The sequence below is a fragment of the Acomys russatus genome, chromosome 4 (genome assembly GCF_903995435.1).
Source record: "Acomys russatus chromosome 4, mAcoRus1.1, whole genome shotgun sequence".
Lineage (NCBI taxonomy): Eukaryota > Metazoa > Chordata > Mammalia > Rodentia > Muridae > Acomys > Acomys russatus.
Window position 1 is genome coordinate 65,448,382 of NC_067140.1, and position 9,200 is coordinate 65,457,581.

The 9,200-nt window shown below is 47.8% G+C and overlaps 1 pseudogene; it reads right to left on the reverse strand.

Moving 5' to 3' along the window:
* Window positions 1-4,000: 4,000 nt before the first annotated feature.
* Window positions 4,001-4,507, reverse strand: LOC127188631 (40S ribosomal protein S11-like; annotated as a pseudogene).
* Between the last annotated feature and the right edge of the window lie 4,693 nt (window positions 4,508-9,200).

Sequence of the window (9,200 nt, forward strand, 5' to 3'; positions counted from 1 at the left end):
GAGTCAGCGCTTCTACATTGACCCTTGGTGTAGCTTGCAGAGTCTTAGTGTGGACTTCCTCATAGGTCTTCTCATGATCCCCGCTTTACAAATGAGTGAAGACACAAAGAGGCAAACCGTGTATGTAGGTCATACAACTGGTGAGTGGAGAGACCAGAACTCAGCCACATCAAGTATATGCTAACGGAGCAGGCCCAGCGAATGAGAGGAGATTGAGATGGAGGTGGGATTAGGAGGACAAGGAGATGGAAAACCATGGGGACTGGCCGTGGTATCCTCCTGGCAAAGGCTGGGACCAGCTTGGCACCCTACTGGGGGAGAGGAAGGGAGTGGCAGATGGGGCCAGATGGCAAAGGCTGAAGGCAGTAGAGGTGTTTGAATTTGAGCCACAGTGGATGAGCCACCTGGATCCTTTGGGATGAATAAATTGGTCAGCTGAGTGCGGGGTCTTCAGGACAGCAAATAGCTGGCAACGGTGTAGCCAACCAGGAAAGCCAATTATAACAAAGGCTCTGCAGTCAGTCGGCCAGAGGATTTGGACACCTTTTGTCCAGACATGTAACCTATAGTTACTGAGTCTCAATTTTCTCATCTAAGTCCCTGGTTGAAAAGATTAAAATTATTGTTTCAGTGCTTGACTCTTGACACCCAATCAATAGCCCTGTGCTATTAAACCAGAAGTTTAAACCATCGCTTTACATTACATTATGTATGTTTGCACATGGTATTCATAGATACACAATAAAAACCATTACAAAACGGTTAAAAGACCTAATAGAAAAGATGGACAGCATGCACAAACCGATGGAAAGTTTCAGAAGAGGCACAGCTGGCTAGCCATGCTAACATCATGCTAATGAGATGTCATGACAGAGATGAAGAATTCTGTGGGTATGATTCAAATCAGAATGGACAGAGGAGAAAAAATAACAATAAACTTGGTGATGGTTTCACAGAAACCCTATAATCCTAAAGGAGAGACAGACACCCCACCTCTGACACACACGCAAGCACACACATACACACACAGCACCAGCTCCCTAGATGGTACAAGGCTTAAAGCACAGCCCAGGGTGCACAGTGCTTAGTGGTACACAGCACCTACGTCACTGAACAAACACGGTGGCATTCCCATGTGTGCCAACTTTCCTTCAGCACCACGGCCTCAACAGCGATCAGGATAGAAACGCTATCTCCAGGAAACAGGGCAAAGCTGCCTATGTGTTCTGAGACGCCCTAGTCCAGCCCTCAGGAGCTCACAGGCTACAGGGAGAGTTGGACTGATAGTAAAGTGATCTGTTCCATGGTGGTGGCATACCAGGGAAGAAAATCACAGACGGGGACAGGAGGGGCATAGGTGAAGGGACATGCTTCACTAAGGTGCTTGGGCAAGGTCTGAATAAGGAGAAGTGACGTTTGAACAACAATCTAAAATGGTAGCGTGCAGCGAGACAGACGGCTGGGAAAGTTGAGGGGACGTCGGTAGAAAGAGGAGCCCCCCCACTCCCCACTGCTGAGAATCAGGAATTCTCAGCGCTATTCACAGCTGCCCTGTAGGTTGCTGACATGGGGAGAACATCTCATCTATGCAGATATTTTTCAGGTAAGAACGTCAAGACAGCAACAAGGCAAGACTGAAGGTCTTAGCATTTATGACCTCAAGTGAGTTCACGTCCTCTTGAAAACATTCTGGAAAGCTCAGAAAACCAGTGCCCTCAGTACTCGTTTACAGCGAAAGTACCTAACTCCCTACATCCCTGTGATCTAGAGTTTTGCCTGGAATCCTATCCATCTCTATCTCATGAATCATTGTGATTTCATTTAAATTTCTTAGCGTGGACTGGAGAGACACCCCAGCCATTAAAGGCTAACCCTCAAAATGCTTCGAAGATAATAACCTTACAACTCATCAAAATTATATTTATATACATATATATACACACCACACACACACACACACACACACACACACACTCACTCACTCACACACACACACTACTGTAAAGATAGTCAACTTCCCGAAGAAATAATGGCTTTTGTCGTCAATTCTGTCATCCCACCAAAACTAGATGTTAAGATCCTATTGCAAAGATGTCACATATTTCGGTTACAGGACGTAGAAAAACCAAACTGAGCTGAGCTGGAAAGTCCCTGTCTGCTGGCTGCATACACAGTACTTAAAAACTACTAAGCACGAGGCTGGGGGGAAAATCGTCAATGGCCACATTCACTCTAGAACATGCTTGCCTCAATCCCTGTCTCCTACTGGCTGAACAGTGACATGATTATATCGGAGAGGGGGGGCCAGCAGGGTGAACAGGAGGCCCATTCCTCAGAAAAGAATACACACCCAGTACTGTAAACCTGGCTAAAAGCCTGTGGCTGGGTCAATCATGAGCCTAAAGGGGAACACACTATTGTTGCTTCCTTAAATGGACATGCTGCCAAACTTCCTCCTAGACTTATATTTATATTTATATTTATACTTGTGCTTCTCTTAGATTAGGGCAGACCCCTGACTTCTTCCTGAAGAAACTACTGAGTGTTTATAATTGCTACAGGAGATGTCATTTTCTTCAATGGTGTATCTACTGAGAGTCTAGTTAAAAGAAGGGGTTCAGAGTGGAAAGATAGGGGTGATGGGAAGTCATAAGGGAAGAATACACCCACAGTACATTGTACTTGTCTATGTATCATAAATAATAGATAGATACATACAAATAAATAATAAATGGATTTTTTTTTTAAGGGCAATGAAATGTGGCTTCCCCTGAAAGGCCCACACCCATGCTGGGCATTGTCATATTCTTTCCCTGAGCACCTCTCTCTCTACTGATCTCCAAGCATTAAATCCACGTTTAAAAAAAGATATCTTTCAGACAGAGGGCATGAATTTAAAAGAGAGCAAGATGGACATAAGGGAAGACTTGGAAGGAGTAAAGGGAAGGAAGGAACCGGTGTAGTTGTATTATAGTCTCAAAAACTCAAAGAAATCTTTTAAAAGATCTTTTTAAATCAACAGCTCTGCTTCGTACTGAGTTGTCCTGGAATGCCTTTCTGTGGCAGCCATAGGGTTTGGCTTTACCTGAGTGGAGATCCCTAAGGTGTAAGAGAACTCCACGGGCTGCTGCTAGTGCAGGAACTGCAGCACCCTTCCTGCTGCCTGCATTTCCCTCGCCACTGCCGTCCAGTCACTGGGAAGCACAGAAGAGCAAGGTGGTGGAGAAGGGCGGGACTCAGGTGACAGGGACAGGGAAGCAGAGACTGGGCCCCCAGGTGGAGCAGATAGCGTGCAGGGCTCTTGGCGTTACCCATGAATGCTACCGGGAGACCCCCAGTTCCCCACTGTGAACTGAGTTCTATACTAACAGGGCTCTTCAAGAACAGCTTGGAAGGGCTGGAGAGATGGCTCAGTGGTTAAGAGCACCGGCTGCTATTCCCGAGGTCCTTCCTGAGTTCAATTCCCAGCAACCACATGGTGGCTCACAACCACCTACAATGAGATCTGGTGCCCTCTTTTGGTGTGCAGGTGTACACGCAGGCAGAACAAAAAAAAGAGAGAGAGAGAGAGAGAGAGAGAGAGAGAGAGAGAGAGAGAGAGAAAGAAAAAAAGAAACAGCTTGTAGGAGATGGGGACACATTAGAACTCAGGGTACCCGGGACACAGGTGGGGGTGCTGTATGGGACATCAGGGCTTAGATTTGGTGTGCACTATGAAGGACTAACTGTTAACGGTAGGCTTGTTGCTATCAATGCTATCGTAGGTGGGTTTCTATTGCTATAATAAAAATACCAAGAGCAGCTTGGGGAGGTAAAGTTTTTTTTTGTTTGTCTGTTTACTTTTCTACATCACAGTCACCACTGGAGAAATTCACGGGGAAACGCTGCTCACTAGATCACTCCCCAGTTTGCTTTGTTTGTTTGTTTGTTTGTTTTTGTTTTTTGTTTTTTAAGTTAGAAAACAATGTTATTTTGTTCTGAGGAGTAGGCCAGAGTCCCCTCAGAACTTCTGAAACCGCTACTTGGTGCCAGCAGCCTTGGTGACCTTGAGCACATTGAATCGAACAGTCTTGCTCAGGGGCCTGCACTCTGCCTTGGTGACAATGTCGCCAATCTGTACATCCCCTTAGACGAGGGATGGGGGGTGCGGGTGGGGGTTGGGATGGGATGCATGCACAGACGTGGTTTTGTGGCGCTTCTCAAAGTGATTGTACTTCCGGATGTAATGGAGATAGTCCGGGCCGATGACAATGGTCCTCTGTATCTTCATCTTTGTCACAACACCAGACAGAATCTGACCTCGGATGGAGACGCTATCCGTGAAGGGGCATTTCCTGTCTATGTAGGCACCCTCAATGGCCTCCTTGGGCGTCTTGCAGCCTTGACTGATGTTTTTGTAGTACCGAGGGACTTTTTCTTTGCAGGTTTCTCCCAGCAAAACAGGCTTCTTGTTTTGAAAGATTGTAGGCTGCTTTTGGTAAGCACGCTCTGTCTGAATGTCCGCCATCTTCCCAGCAGCCTGAGGGAAAAAAAATTCAGCCAGTTTTTAAACACAAACCACGACCACCTGCCTCAGAGGTGGCACAGTCCACATCTGGCTGGACTTTTCTACGTCAACCATTAATCAGTAAAATTCCCCTGTAGGTTGACCTACAGGCCAATGTAGTGGAGACATTTTCTCAATTGAGGTTCCCTCTTTCCAGTTGATTCTAGCTTCTATCAGTTGACAAAGTACTAACCAACAGTGTTATAATAAAAGATATCAAGAACCCCAAGGCTCTTTCACTGAGCACCCCCACAGCCTTCCAGAGACACCTTAATGACCTTGTTGGAGGCCTATTGTCATGGGCCATCTTCCTGAGCCTGGCCCTGCAGCCTTTGAGGCCCCCATATAGCTGGCCACCCCTGCCCCATAACAGCAGGATTCCAGCTGCTTTTTCCTCCAAATCAGCAAAAGTGACAAAAACTTCATCAGAGAAACTGTTCTTGTCGCAACAAGCAACTCTGAACCTATGTGGAAAGGGAGAGGGTCAGGCTCTCCAGGCACCCACCCACACCCACATCCTGTCCTTCTCCACAGCCCTGGCCAGCCTGGCCTCTCTCTGCCCTCTCATCAAACCTTCCCGAAGCAGGAGCGAAGACTTTCTGACAGTGAAAATGCTGTCGTTCACTGCTTAAACTGTAACTCCCATGCCTTAGCACAGCGCCTAGAACCCTTATCATGACCTCTAGGTCCTGTCTGGTCTCTCCCCATCCCTCATTGGCCTTTTCCCCCTCCACCTTCACTCTCATTCCCCACCGGAGAGGAGGAGCTCTGTGCAAAGCACAAGCGGGCGCGTGCGCGCACACGCACGCGCACACACACACACACACACACACACACACACACACACACACACACACACACATTCCTTGGTGGCCAGGTCCCACTCATCTGCCAGCTGCAGGGCCAGTGCAACCTCCCCAGGCTATCCACATGCAGGGAAGGCTCCTCTGCTACCACAGCCCTTCCTTCACCCCTTATCCCATTCACACTGTGCTTCATGAATATGAGCACTATCGACAGCCACTGGCCCGCTGACCACATGGACACCGCTCAGCCATCGGCCCACTTTCCTCCCACTAAGACATATTGCCCCAGGAGCAGAGCATTCTGCGTTAAGTGGAGTTAAAATAACTTGAGCCAAATAGATAGGTTAAAATTTGTTAGGCGCTCTCTCACCTCTCTCCCGCTTACCTTTCTCTTTCTTCCTCTCTCCCTATCTCTGTCTCTCTCTTTGGGGTACCCCTCCCCCCTTTCTTTCCTTTCCCATGCTCATTGATAAACTTCCCCGTCTTAAAACAACAACAACAAACCCATTAGGCATTTTTTTTCTCATTCTTGTTGCCTGTCAGTTACATGCACCACTTGCACTACGTGTGTGTGTGTGTGTGTGTGTGTGTGTGTGTGTGTGTGTATGTGTTCACACACTGATACTCCAGGAGGGCGAGGCTAAGTTTCATTCATGTCTCTCTAGCAGGCCACCTCAGCCTGGCACTTGAGGAAGTACTCATAAATCCAGTCTGACTGTGGCCTAGAGACAACTGTCACTTTGGCCCTGGCCCTGCATTCCCCACATGAGGCAACTGAGCTCCAGAGAACACCTCTGCTCAGAGCTGCAGGGAATGGCCAGCAGCCGGCTCCAAGACAGGGGCAGGCACAGGCTAGCTGCCCTTCCCACTTCCTCTCTCAGCTTCACGACAAGGCTGCCCAGGCTCTCTGGAGCTTCCTGGGATTTCTTTCCTGTCTACTTCTGATCTGCTGTCAGCCTTGCCTGTAGGCACAGGGCCTCTCACAGGAGGAAGCTCAGAAGCCACTGGGGAAGTGTTTGAGGAACCGAAACATTGCCCTCTCCCTGTGCCCCCCCTCCCCGGGTCTCCTGCCTCTGTCCACGGGAATGCTACATCTGACCTTGGTACAGGCCTGAAGCTCACAGGACAAGAGTCGGGCTGGCCAACAGTCCATCCCATGATGAGAAGGTTCTGGAACACTTTGTGGGATTTTTCCGCTGGAAGCATCACATCGGTGTATTACGTTCCACAGCAGCATGTCAGAGCAAGTCAAGCCAAAAACGTGTTGGTCAAATTCGGCCCAATGCAGTTCTTCAAAACTACAGCACCCTTATGTAACCCCTTTTGCTTAGTTCCCGGTTGTATGTCTGTTGGTAACCATTCTTCTGGTCATGTGATCGACCTCAAGCTCATTTGTACAACCCTGAGAACGCGGTAGCTAACGTTTGTAACTGGAGAAACCGTCTAGAAGTCAGATTGCCACAGTTGTAGTTAGATCAAGGGCGTGGCTCCAATTCTGTCCCTCAGTCTAAGTCAGGCGTTCTCAACATCCGGGTTGCGGCCCTCTTGTGACCCTTTCACAAGAGTCGCGTATCAGATATTCTGCATATCAGATACTTGCTATGAAAATGATTTCATGATTGGGAGTCCCCACAACCTGAGGAGCTGTATTAAAGGTCACAGCATTAGGAAGGCGGAGAACCACTCCCCTGCATCTTCAGTCTGGATTCCTCGTGGGAGCAACATGGCTGCTCCGGTTCCAGATGTCATGTGTTCACATTGCACGTTTCCTCTCTTGTTGTGGAGCGCCGTACATTCTCTAGCCCTGTTTGGTTACCTTTGAGCCAGGATGGGCATCAGCCAACAAAATCTCCTCCTTCTGGGGCAAAATTTTCCCATCTTCCACAAAGTCTGCGGCCATGTCTTCCTCCCATTCTTCCCTGCTACGCCCTCCTCCTTTTATTGTCCTGTTCTGTTCGTTTTATTCAGCGTCTACAAAGGCTGAGTTCTGAGTGTGAATCTTTTTTTTTTTTTCAAGGCAGGGTTTCCTCTATGTAGCCCTGGCTGTCCTGGACTCTCTTTGTAGACCAGGCTGCCCTCGAACTCACAGAGATCGACCTGCCTCTGCCTCCCGAGCACTGGGATTAAAGGCATGCACCACCACGCCTGGCCTGGGTGGGAATCTTGATAACACTGTTTCTATTCACTAACAACGGGTTGTTTCTAGCTTATGAAATGCAAGGAAAAATTCTTCTGAGTATACTTCAGGGAAAAGCTTTGGTCTTCCTGACACAGAAAACAAGCTTGATGACAAGGCTATTTGCTCCCCTTGATTTGCCTTTTTCTTCATATCCTGAATGAGAACCAGATACACAGATGTGTGGCGATCATAATGGGGCCACCAGGCAACAAGTGTGAAAATAAGCGCCCCCTTCTCAGGGATGGCAGGAAAGGAAGATAGAGCCCAAGGGCCAGACAACATCATTCCCTGGACTGCTAGCTCTTGGAATGCCAGAGGAAGAGGAGGAGGAGGGTGAGGAGGGGGATGGGGAGGAGGAATGGGAGGAGGGGGATGGGGAGGAAGAGAAGAGGGAGGAGGAGGATGAAAAGGAGAAAGGAAGGGAGAAAAGAAGGAAGGAAAAGTAGAAATGCTTACTTATTTAAGTCAAAGGTGTTTCTGGCTGACAAAAAGTCTATTTTGTTGTTTTGACAAAGTAAGCTGTATGAGAGAACTGGAGACCACTCAAATGTCTTTGGATCCCAGTTGCATTAAAAACAAAAACCAAAAAACAAACAAACAAACAAAGAACCCCATGTAATTCAAGCATCCCAGCAAAGGAACAAGAATCCTGACTGAGTGGAGGGCCTAAAACCTGAGGCAGGAGCATGCCTCATCTACGGGCATAGAGGGTGCTCCGTGGCTTAATTGACTTAAGAGGCCTATAGTGGTGACACTTCAAGACCCAGGAATAACTGCCACAAAGTCTTTCCAGAGCCTTCATCTTGCCTCCTTCTCCCATCCTGTAACCAAAATTCAAAGAAAGAAACCAGGAGTGTACACATCATAACCACAAATACCTCAAGGAAACCCCATGCCCTCTAAGTGTCCTGTGACACACTAAGAACTTCCTCTGCTAAGGAATGCTACATAGTCTTGAAAAATGGTGTTGACAAGTTTGTAATAGTGTAGAGGAAAGCCATACATATATATACCAGCATGTGTCTGGGGGAGGGGGTGCGGGAGAGGAGTGCAGGCCTATTTGGGAGCCAATTATACAAAAATATTACAGGGAAATAAATCAGTAAAGAAATGCACTATTGTGTTGAGAGCACTGCTTGGTTTGGTTGTTCTAAGGACTTTGTTGTGTATTTTCCCTCTTGCTCCAAGCTTTCCCCCTGTCTGTATGCTCTACCCTTGTGAACAGAAAGAATACAATTGACTTTTCCTTTGAAGATTCCAGGCCCTTCCACTGTCTGAGATGATTGTTCTGGTCTCCTTTCAGCAAAATGAGGAGTCAGAACTTCGTGGAGGGACAGCCACTCCTGCAAAGGAGGCCTAAATCAAAACAGCTTTCATGTCATAATATGTGATTAATTCTTGAGGTTCTTTTAAAAGGCAAATGGAGCAGTGGAGGAAAAGGGGAGCGACATCCTATTTTTAAATGGTGGCCTGTGCTCACTAAGAGGGACACAACAGTTGAGGTTTTATGCAAATTTATGCAAATAGAACACAAGGGCTGGCTCAGTGAGGATTCTGGTCTGAGCCTCACCAGAGCCAGGCCTCCCAAGGCTCCTCGAGGAGGAGCACCTGTTAAGTGTCCAGCTTGCAAAGCGTTTGCAGCCAGGAGCGCTTCAGACTCTCGCTGTAC